Source organism: Tauraco erythrolophus, chromosome 16 (genome assembly GCF_009769465.1).
Source record: "Tauraco erythrolophus isolate bTauEry1 chromosome 16, bTauEry1.pri, whole genome shotgun sequence".
In the NCBI taxonomy this organism is placed as follows: Eukaryota; Metazoa; Chordata; class Aves; order Musophagiformes; family Musophagidae; genus Tauraco; species Tauraco erythrolophus.
The window spans coordinates 12631850-12644396 of NC_141480.1; positions in this window are offsets into that span (position 1 = coordinate 12631850).

Consider the following 12547-nt stretch of genomic DNA (forward strand, 5'->3'; position numbering starts at 1 on the left):
CACTTCTCAGCTGTTCTTTGCAGCCACAATAGCTAGAAGCTGATTCTGTAAAAAAATTAAGATAAGAATTCAGTCTTCAGTGTCATCATGTAAATCTAAGGCTTAAGATTAACTGCCATGTGAAGAAAATATGAGTCCCTGTAAAATTGTGAAAGTTATTAATAATATGATTAGGGAAACAATAAGGTTGCTTGGTACTAGTCTAGGACTAATTAAGACTATGTAATTCAAAACTTGACATAGCTTTTCTGTTAACAAACTGCAAAAGGTCAGGTAATCTGTGAGCAGTTTCTGGAACTTTGCAGTACTCTCTTGAAGGAAAGGTGAAAGAAAAGCCCTTTTTTTGGCTTGTGTTTTCTGTTCCTGATAGAAGACAAATTCAGATTAATGCAAATTTATACAGAGTTTGTACAGTGGAAAAAGGAATGTTCCATGTTGAAAGAGAAACCAGTACAGGCTTAATCCTTCTCCCTCTAATGGATGTTTCAGTGTAGACATTGGTGAAAACAGCTTTTGCACCAGTATTCGCAAAAAAACCTCTCGGGTACTACAGCTACAACGCTTAAACAGGAAAACTTATCTCAGCATCTCCAGCTCTGACCGAGGGGCCTGCAGAAAAGCCACCCCATGTGTGCCGGCCTCGGCTGAAACAACCTGGAACCACTGGGCTCGAGGATAGGAAGAACTTCCACTGCTTCAAAATGGATCATGATCAGACCTGAAGCATGCTGCCTGCCTTCTCGAAGAGCAGATCAGGAGACCCAAGTCTATCCTCTGGCTTATTTAGGGAATGAACACGTGTGTTGGGCTTTTTTAATGTATTCCGAGCAACAGAGGTTCGCGAACTGTCCCACAGCCTGTTCTCGGATGCTTATAAACGAGTTTTTAGAAGAGTAGGGTCACCACAGTAGTTTAAAATTCTCAACAGACATTTGAAATTCCACTGGAAAATTTGATGAAATATGAAACTCAGGTTTTCAATATCCACTTGAGTCAGATACCATGGCATTTCAAGGACAGAAAGCAAGTATATTCTGTTCTCTGTGTAGTTAGTTTCATACAGTTAATCATGCAGCAAACCCCTAGGGAGACCAAACACATGGGTTTGAGTTGGAAGTGTGTGATAGAATTCACATTCTTTAACTTTCTCCATTAAAAAGGTGTTCAGAGTAGATCTGAACTCTAACAGGGAGCATACAAATATTTCAATAATTTCTCAATCATAGAATGGCTTGGGTTGGAAGAGACCTCAAAGATCATCTAGTTCCAACCAATTCCAATGTATTTCTCTGTACATTAACACAAATGGAAGCCCAAAAAGTTATTTTTACAGTATCACTTCTTTCAGTGCAGAAACACACTTTCTGTAGCACTGCATTGTGCTGTAAGTTTGTATTACATTTTTCTATTTTTTAAAATTATGGTCCCTGAAAATTTGTCCTTTATTGCAGAGTTGTTAATTGTAGCCATAAAACAGGAGATCTGTTTTGTTGTTTTTTTTTTCTCTGCTCAACAGTATCAGCTCGCTTTCTCAGTTTTTAAACTCCTGAGCAGTCCTTGTTGTTACAATGTTTATGATACAAATCAGTTAACTGAATTTATCTTGGTTTTACTCAAAAGAGGGAAGTCTTAAAAATTTCTTTTACTGCTAATATGATGCCTCCGCAGCCAAAAGTAATCGAACAGGCAGAGGAAAGAGACATAAGAAAGAATCTTTGTTTTTTAACTGTATTTTGTCTGTCTCATTCCCAGCTGCAGTGAAATAGACTGTTACAAGACTCATGGGAGTCAGATTGTTCCATACTTAACCACAGCAGCTCCGTTTCTCGCCATCACACATTTCTGAGAGAAATCTTTGCAGAAGGCTTCTGGTTCAAGACTCAGGGGCAGGCGTGGGTGCCGACACCGCAGCTCTAAGAATGCAATAGTCATGACAACGTGAAGTTGCATCTCTGTATGGGCCCTGTCCTGAGCTTTCCCAATGTTTGCCACTGCCATTCTGCACCAGGAATACGGCGTTTCTGTTCATGCCAAGTGAAAGGCAGTTCTCTACTGGGTACAAGCGACTCAGTTGCTGGTTCCAGCCTACTGCTCTGCTTCTTTTCCCTGTGTGTGCTGTACAGCCTGTGGCTTTCACTTCATTCCGTGCCCAAAACATTCACTGCCTCATTTGCAGGTAGGTTCCACAAACTGCAGAGGACAGCCGCATGGACAGTCTCTGATCATGAGAATCCAGTCACAGCAGGTTTTTGTGCCCATATGGACACACAGAGACTGGATCTCCAACTTGGTTTCGGATCCTGTAGAAGTTACTCTTTTGCTGGTAGATCTTGTTGTACCATGCAAAATTTTTATAACCAGTTCATGGTTTAACAGTTCTGACCTCCTCTTAGGTTTTTAATGAGGGAGGGGGCAGAGGGAACAAAACAAAAAAATAAAATAGGAAGTAAAGAATAAACATACGGCCCAAGTGTGGCCAAAGGCCAGTTGCTGATTGGTCCATATGCTGGCGAGAATCGTACTCAGTGTTCACGTACAGATGCTAGAATGACAGAAATGATAGAAGTGTGTCTAGAAATAAAGAAACAAAAGAATATAATTTTTCTTTAAAGTATTTTTTCCTAAAAGTTCTGAGGAATCCTGGGGTTTATTTCTCATTTTAACCTTGAAAAGATCTGAACATCTACCTGACCCAAACACTATGGCAGAGGAAAAAACAAGAGGATAGATCCACTGCACTGTCCTGTGTCTTTGTGGCTACATATGGCACAAGACACATCAAAGCACATCGCAATGCCTTGTCTCAAGACTGAGCGCCAATGGGACTAACAGACATTGTCACGGTGTCGTTATTGCTATTGTTTTGCAGTTTCTTAAAAAAGCTTCTTTCAGGGGGTACAACATCAAACAAACAGCTGAGGTGGCAAACACCAAGCCAGCTGGTGTGGCCCCTGTGTTCAGAGGCCAGGAAGAGAGTAGGAGGGTGAAGCAATTAAGACCAAGCTGCTTCATCCAAGGAGCAGGTCTTCTACTGCCTGAACAGCACCGATGAAGAAAAGTGAGGAGCAGAGAGAGTGATCCCTGTCTGTCTGTTCTTACTGCCTGTGAGCAATGTAATTTGCACGGAGGGAGCAAAACAGGGAAGGAGGCGACTGCTTATGTTTCTTTTTTTGAGCAAAGCAAAAGCAGAGACACAGCTTTTCATGTCGCTATGGTGTGTCTTTTGAGATTTGGGGTGTGAACCTGCCTACTGTGACTTACTCAGGGGATACTAGTGGTTGGCCAATAACTATCATTTAGCAAAGATTTTACGTGACAAAGAGAGGAGAAAGCGGAAGTTCCCTCATGCAAGGCTAAGTACTTTCCCAAAAGAGTGACGAAACTCCTTGCATAGAGTGAAGACATTTGCTTCTGCTTACCATCACGCCATGGAGTATGAGGATGTGCCTGGAGTTGCTCATATTGGGAATTGTGCTCTCTTGCTCCTCCCTTGACTCTGACATCATCCTGAGTAAATGCGACACAACGGGTCTGTAGAAAAAGCATCTGTCACACCAATGAAATTGTTGACCAATGTCAGTAAATTCCTAGACTTGAGCAGGAATGAGATCTCTCAAATATGTCTGAGGAGACATATATAAAAAAAGAAAATAATATATTTCACATTTAAAATGTGTACTTAGGGTTGGTTTTTCCAAAATGTAGCCCAGGGCCTTTTTTTGGTGATCCTATACCCAGGGCCCTTCAGAGTAGTCAGTGGACTATCAATACTCAATTCAAGTTAAAATGGACAGCTTTTTGCACATACGAGATTCATTAGATCCTGTGCCAGAAGAGGAGAGTCTCTGCGGGGTTCTGCTCTTGTTATAGGCAGAAGATATGAAGGAAATGAAACCAGGACTGTCTGGATTATGGGGAGAAGAGGATGCTTTCCTGTGAAATAAATAAATAACCCCTGTGGCTGTCACACAGTGGTTGTTGACTCTCCTGTGTCACTTCCCAACTCTGCTCTTCCCTGAAGCTTAGCTGTGTTTTGTGCGGGGGAGTCCTCACTCGAGCTGGAGAACGAATGAACGGGATGAAAATTAAACTCAGTCTGCAACCCCACGGTGCAGAGCTGCAGAGCGTGACGGTTTGTTTGCCCCCAAATTCCACTTGACATTATGAGCTGAGCCAAGCATGCTCACTCCATTTTTAACTTTGTATCTTTAATTGGCTTTTTCTGTTGCTCCTTTCTATAGGCAAGATTCCCTAGGACACTCCTCAGAGTACTCAATACCAAAATTCAATTCCTCTGTGCAAAGCTAAACGAGGTTACACAATAGGTGTTGACGTAACGGATGCACTGTGGAGTTTCTTCGTACCTCCACCAACCTTTCCCCAGCACTAGAAAGTCAATCAAATGTGGGTTCCAGCCACAAATGACACTACTTCCTTTCCGCGGTAACAGCTACTGCAAGGAACACGCTATGAAAACCGTACACCTAATAGTTTATTTCTCTGACTTCTGTTGACTGAGCAAAGTGTTTGCATTTGTGACTTTCCACAATGTAAATTCCTCTAATACCGTGAGGCAAAGCTGTACTATCTTCCACTTGGTTATGGAATTTCTAATGCAAGTGAGAAACAGGAGGAGAGTGCCCTGCATTGCGGAATGTCTTCCACAAGCACACGCCTGGCCACCTCAGAAGTTAAACATTAATATTCCTATGCAACACTTGTTTGTATATGCAATAATAATATCAGTTTTGGATGTTCTGCTTCAGTTCCCTCACCTGTAGCTAACATCTGAAAGTAAGAATCACTTCAGAAAGCTTTAGTCTGGCAATCATAACAATAAATCCCTTTGTCAAAGGAATGGTTGTTTGCCCAAAGCAAACAAGATGTCAACCATATTTAGACAGTTCAGTTCAACAGAAAACCACTTTTATCACAGGATGCAGTCCAGTATAGGTAGCTTAATGCCATAGATAGATCGGACAAACCAGAAATTTTGCAGTAGAACAACGTGTATCAAATTCTATCCTTCACATGTGAACTGCTACCTTCTGCTCTCCCCCACCCCCCTAGCCAGCTGAATTTAATGAACATACTACTTAACTACTGTGAGCCTCCTCATGGAAGGACACTTCCATCTGCATCCGCAGGGAACTTCTTCCCAGCTGAAAGGGCCAGTAATGTTGCAGGTTGTGGTCAGCATCATGAGCCTGCCACTGCTCCGTGAGCCGACTGGCAGAAACACCACAGGCACAGGATGTGGTATGAAGATAGCCATGTTCCTGGAGTCACCAAACAGCTTTCCACGGAAGTCAACTCTGCAACAAAGCATGCCCTTTTAAGAAAACAGGAACTTTCCAATCTGCAGTAGAATTATAAATAACTGAGGGCAAAGCTTATTCACAGCTGCTAGAGGAGAAGGTGACTGGGCAGAGCCACGGGTTTGAGAATAGAGTCATCAGAACTAAAATCCCTAGCAGTCACAAATATCCATTGTCACAATACTATAATTACCATCTCGTTATAGAGGACTATATTTGCTTTGTCCTTTCCTTACAGTTCGTTGCCAATGAAAAGGAAGAAATAGAAACGCGGAGAAAAGAACCCCAGAAACATTGAACTCTCTTATGTGCAAACATCTCTTGAACGCCTGTGACTAAGCGGGTGAGACAGAACTTCATTCACTTGCACTGTAGCTTTATTTACATATAACAAATCTACAGGAAAAGGAAAGAAGAAAAGAGAAATGCAGATTCTGCTAAATAGCCTTGATTTTTGTCAAGACAGTGGTGGTTCCGTTATCGCACGCTGCACTGCTGCTGCACATTGTGTCTACATTCATAGGTTAGCTGGAGACATCTTTGTTGAGAAAGGTCCTATTTGACAATGTTCAATAATAGCACTCAGGTTTTTGCTACAATTTGAATCAGAATTCCTAGCAAGCAAGGCAGAAACATGGTGGAAAAGACACAGGTGCATTTCCATGAGGAGCACATATAAAGCCATTGTGATGATTTGATGTGGGGGAGAGGGTTCTGGTGGCAGGAGAGGGGATTTGCTCCCTGTGCCACCAGATCAGACTCCCACCCCCCTCGGGGTTGAGCCAATCGGCACCTCTGCGAATTGCCCTCTTCAAGTTGGGACAAAGGAACTGGAAATGTGTGCCTTTGCCCATGAGCGAGGAGAAGGGAGGAGGGCACTGCCACTGCTCCCCGGCTCCCAGCCAGGGGCTGCCCGTGCTGGGGCTGGTGCTCCCACTCAAAATGGTGGTGACAGAGCCGCTTGGGGAATTTGGGGAGAACCCCGCTCCTGGGGTGCCCGCTGGGCCGAGTTCACCCAGAGAGGACTAAGACCTGAGAGAAACGGCCACACAGACACCAGGTCAGTGCAGATGCCGCGGGAGGAGGTGTGCCAGAGCTGAGTTTCCCCTGCAACCAGTGACGAGACAGCAGGTAGCCCACCTACAGCCAGGATAGACTTGGTGGAGCAGAGACCCGCTCGCAGCCCATGGAGAAGCCATGTCGGGGAAGAGATGCCTGAGTCTGAGAGAGGTTTTGGAGCATGGGATGCACGACAAGTAACTGTAATTAATGGAGCATGGGATGCACGACGAGGTCGTGAGGCATCTAGAGTCCATGGGACGACCCACGCCAAAGCGAGTGGCCACAACTCCCTAAGAATCCAAGACTGTGGTAAAGCCCGCACTGGAGCAATCCGATGGGGAAGAATTGCGTCCTGTGGGTAGGACTCACGCTGGAGAAGTTTGTGGATTTTCCTCGTGAGTAGGGGATCCACTGGAGCAAGGGAAAAATGGTGTAAGGACTCCTATTCCTTTAAGAAAGAAGCAGCAGTAACAACATGGTTGAACTGACCTGCATTCCCCCATTCCCTGTCCCCCTGCGCCGCTGGGGGGGAGTTAGAGCCGGGAACAAAAGGAAAGGTGGGGGGGAGGTGTTGTTTTTAAGATCTGGCCTTGTTTTCTCTTTATCCTCTCAAGTAACCAATTTTGTTTCCCTTTGTCCTTTTTAAGCAACTGTTAATAAATTGTTTTGCTTTGAGAAATCCGAGTCTGTTTTGCCCAGGACCGTGGTTGGTGGGTGCTCCCTCTCTGTTCTTGTCTCGACCCTCAGTCCTTTTATTATATATTTCTCCTCTCCATTTCACTGGAGAAGGAGTGAGAGAGCAGTTGTGTGAATTTTAGTTGCCGGATCGGCCCTAAACCACGACAGCCATATGACAGGGACAAGGCATCAGTGGATAACATCATAGGTAGCTGTATATAGATTATGTCTGTTGTCACTAGTCATTGTTCAAATACTTAGCCATGATTGGAATTTTTTCATATTTTTAATGAATGCTCAGAGGCCCTCAGACTTTCCTTTTTTCCCCATGGTTTTTCTCATTTACTGGACCTTTCCACAGTGCAGAGTATTCCATGCTCTTCAGTAAAAAAGGATCTGTATGAAAACAGCAACGTAATGCCAGAGTGAAATGCCAGCTCCTCAGGTTCATTTTATCTTTCCTAGAAAATCTTATCTTGCAAGAAATTGGCCATTTTCACTGAGAAAAATTTCTCTACCTCAGAAAGTAATAGAAATATTTTTCCTTACAAAGAGTTGTATCAAGACCAACAAAGTTGAAGTGTGTCAAAGAAGAAAAAAACCCAACCCAAGAAACCCAAACCAAAACAGAGAGAACAAGTCTCAGGAGGCACTCACTGGAGAAGCAGATGGCAACACTGGCTGGATGTGGGCGTCCCATGTGCATTCATCGCAAGGTGCGGGACAACCCCACTACTCTGGTGGTATCCTTCATGTGCTCCAGCTAATACGTGGGGCCACAGCCTCCTCTGCAGCATGAGAAAAATTCACTGTTTTGAGATAACATTCAGTACATTGCACCTCCGTCCACTGAGCCTACCGAGAGGATTCACTGCGAATTCCTCCAGGAGCATAGTATAGGTCTGTGTGGCTTGTGTTCACCTTCTCACTCACCACAAGGTAAGAGCTTCAGTTTTAGACTGGCCATTCAGGACTACCTATGTGTTATTTGAAGTCATTGCAACGTACCGAATGTTATTTCAAAATAGTGACTCTTTTCTCATGCAGTCACAATTTCTGCCCCCAGTTCTAATTTTCAGTTTTGAAATAGTAAGACAGTTTTGTTACGTTAAGAATTTTGCTGTTTCCTTCTGCGAGCAGCCAGAGGTGGAGTACGCAGCCACTAATTTGCATAACCTCCTCGGCTTTGGCAAAGCTTCCAGTTGCTGACTGGTTATCTAGGGATGTAATAACCAGCTCCAGTCAAAACAACTCTGTGGTTTCATTTACATATTAGGGGAAATAAAACAATATGATGAGTCAGAAGTGGAGCTCTCTATTATGTAATAAAGTAGTAAGCCTTTCAAAGAAGATGTAAGTCTCTATTCGCTGTAGTACTTCCCCAGAGCTGCCTATAAGACAAAACCCAGAAGGCTGAAACCAGCTCCTTATTGTCACAGGAGATGGAGCTGTCGTAGCAGTCGTACGAGTATCAAGAGCGGCACAGTCGTTACAATCATCAGCAGAGTGGTGGGTTCGCACACACACAGAGACACATGCACAGGTGTGCAAACAAATTCCCCCCGCCCCTAGTACCTCCGATAAATTTCATGAGATGCAACCTCCCAAACTAAAGGAAGAGCTCAAAGAAAATTCTCACCCTGAGGGAAATTCTCACTCTGAACCGTTCCTCCTCTGATATACCTGCCACCTCTCTTACAGACAGAAATTTTGTTGCATGGAGAAAAGACAGGAGAAATTTGCCAGGTTTTCTTACTTGAGTCAATGGTGTTTCTACTTCCAAATTATCTCCAGAGTCAGAAGTAGCAGGTCTTTAGAAGATCATATCCCAAGAGCATGAAGACTGAGCCATGGGTACTGCTGTCACAGTGGATGCCAGCTGATGGAGTGAACAGTATCTCTATGTAGGTACCAGCTGGAGGATGGAGAGACAGAAAGAAATTTCAAGACCTTTAGATCCAGTGAATAAAGCGGAACAAACCCCACATTTGCTGGGGACATGAAGATAATTCGATCCAGTGAAATATAGAGACCATAAAACCTGCAATCTCAGTGACTAATATCTTCAAAAGTCATCTGGCAGGAGAAGTGTGCCCACCCACAAGTTGGTGGAGAAGAGTTTTGCCTGTCTCGAAGCGCAGCATATGCGAACATCATTTCTCTGGATGCCACGGAAAGAACCTGTAAGCTCTGATGCAAACTTGTGCTGAAATCCAACAGTGCTACCATGTTGTCATTACCTCCTGCCAGTGCAGTAAGGTTGTGTGGTGTCTGATTTGTGTCTTTTTAGCAGGTCTGAAGGCCAAACTCAAAATTCAGTGGGAAAATGAAATATTGCATAAGAAAAAAACCCCTTGTGTATTATAAAAAACCAACACTGAAACCCCAATATACATAGATTTAAGGAGATGGCATCCTTAAAGCACAGAACATGTGCTAATTCTCTTTAACTATATCAATATTTGGTACATACCTCATCCTGCTGACCAGTTTTAATTACCATATTCTACATAGAAAAATCTCTCACACTGTGGAAAATCAGGGTTGTCTATTCAAAATAACGATAAAGAAGCCGGTTTTCTTCATTTTCTGAGGAGAACTTTTCAAATATCGATTTCTACTGCTTTTCTTCAACATAAAATCCTACCATGTGATATTGGGCATCAACCAATCAACTCGTGTCACATATTTTTCATGTCAATACACAGTCCTGTAACTATGAATGGCGACTTTACACTGACTTTTTCAGAGTCAGGATTCGGCTGATGATTTCTAAAAACTGAAGTTGTATCTCTGCCCCATTTAAATAGCATTATTTACCTCAGAATAAGAGACTTGTGTTCGTTTCACTGGGTCAGGATTTCACTCCTGGTATTTACAGATGTGACGGGTGAAATGGCAGTAGGAATGAAAGAATTTCTGATTGCTCAGTGAAGAATAAATACAAACAAGGAGGATTTTAATTTCATACTCCAGGTGCTGCCAAATAAGAAAAGAAGCTCAATGGACACATCTCAAAAATACTAATCAGTGCTTAGCTGTTGGTAAAATAAAACATCTGAATAAACTATGAAGATTATTTTTCCCATAGAATTTCTGACTTGACAGAAGAGCACAGATGCTCTGATACATGTTTCTTACACTACTTACATCAGCTGTAGAGGTGTTTGATTTTCATCCCCTCTCATACCCACACCACTCCCCTTCCTAATGGAAGTTTTTCTTTGGGCTTTTACACGTCTTAGTAATTGACTTGCAATTTCAGTAATTTTTTTTGTGGCTATTCTGTCAGTATTTTTCAGTACTTACAAAAAACAAAACCAAACTGGAAATACAGAAGTCCCACTATGTCATGTCACATAGCCACTATATAGGTCATCAGGAGCCTTTGGACACCCATAAATGAGGTAAAGACTGACATGGTGAGAACTAGGGAGGGCATCATCTGTGCAAGTAGGATGAGATGTGACACATACTTTGAATAATAGGTTTTGTCCCAGTCTGCCGGCAGTGGAGTCACGTTGACCTGCAGAAGCCCCAAGTCCCTCTTATTTCTGCCAAGAACCTGCTCTAACAACTGTGGACCATGGTGGGTATCATTCCCTCTCGGCCTTCTGCCCCATGTTCCGCTCTGTTCCAGTCCTCTCTCCTGCAGTGTCCCAGCTGCCTTCCTTGCCTGCTAGTTCCTATTACTCAGTCTCCTCCACATCCTTCTCATCACAGACAAGCTGAATTTCATTCTTCAGACTTACTGCTGGAGACAAATTTCAAAAATGACCAACCACACTGGGTCTCTTATCCCTTTTCATTCCCTTCACACTCAATTCCCTCAAGCACATTTCAGCAGAATCTCTTCTGCTTTGAAGGTAATAAAAATAAATTTGCATAAAATGCTTGACTTGAATCATGAACGTTGACTAGAGTTTATACATTCCAGTTTGCATTTTAAACCCAACTTTAACCTTTCCTTATGTTTAATTCTAGGCTTTGGTTCAAGCCCCTTGTTTTATCAAGGAGTCATCTGCAGTGTTTAAAACAGATCCTGAATTCTCAAAGTTCAGTGATTTTCAAAAAAGTCCAAAAGAAACTGCAGTTTATTTGAACTTTGTGAACGTTTTCACTAAACCCAGACCTCATTAACATTTTTGAGACCACTACTGGCATCAGACTGCTGGAATCAGAAACTTCAAATGTATTTGTGACATTCAAATTGGGCAACTAACGTATTTTCCAATGTGACTACTAGTCTCACTTCTGGTGTGCTAAAGTCCATATGACCAATGCAAATATGCAATGACAAGATGGTATCAAAACCCAGTCTTGCCAGTGCTTACAAAAAGACCTGATTATGGGAAATGAAGAATCGTTCAAGCCGAAAGCTTGGCCAGCTTCACAGCAAGAGAACTAATGCAAATTGAACTGGCATAACAAAGAAATCAGGAACCTGTTCCGGACAAGTGAATTCGCTTTGGACAACCCTGCAAAGGGCACACAGCACAGTTTACTAAGAGTTACACTGCTCTCTGCATCACTGCTTTGTCTCCCCTTACTCAGGGACACAACACTGCCTGGCAGTGTATTGGGTTGGCATGGCAAGGTTTTGGTAGCAGAGGGGCTAGAGGAGTGGCTTCTCTGAGAAGCTGCTAGAAGCTTCCCCCATGTCCAATAGAGACAATGCCAGCTGGCTCAGAGATGGACTCGCTGCTGGCCAAAGCTGAGGCCATCAGTAACAGTGGTAGCATCTCCAGGATAACACAGTGGAGAAGAGGGAAGGAAAAAAAAATGGCTAGGCAGCAGCAGCCAGAGGAGAGGAGTGAGAATATGAGAGCAACAACTCTGCAGACACTAAGGTGAGTGAAGGAGGGGGAGAAGGTGCTTCAGGTAATAGAGCTCATTCCCCTGCAGCCCACGGTGAAGACCATGGTGAGGCAGGCTGAGCCTCTGCAGCCCAGGAGGCCCACAGTGGAGCAGAGATCCACCTGCAGCCTGTGGAGGACCCCACACTGGAGCAGGTGGATGCCTGAAGGAGGCTGCAACATTGTGGGACGCCAATGCTCGAGCAGGGTCCTGACAGGACCTGTGGAGAGAGAAGCCCACACTGGAGCAGGTTTTTTTTGGCAGGACTTGTGACCCCATGGGGGATCTCATGCTGGAGCAGCAGAAAAGTGTAAGGAGTCCTCCTCCTCCTGAGGAAGAAGGAGCTGCAGAGACAACATGTGATGAGCTGACTGCAACCCCCATTCCCTGTGCCACTGTGGGGGAGGTGGTAGAGAAATGAAGAGCGAAGTTGAGCCCAGGAAGAAGGGAAGGGTGGGGGGAAGATGTTTTAAGATTTAGTTGTTATTTCTCATTATCCCACTCTGATTTGATCAGTAATAAATTAAATTCATTTCCCCCCAGTCAAGTCTGTTTTACCTGTGATGGTAACTGGTGAATGATTTCCCTGTCCTTACCTTGACCTTTTCTTTGTGTCTTCTCTCCCCTGTCCA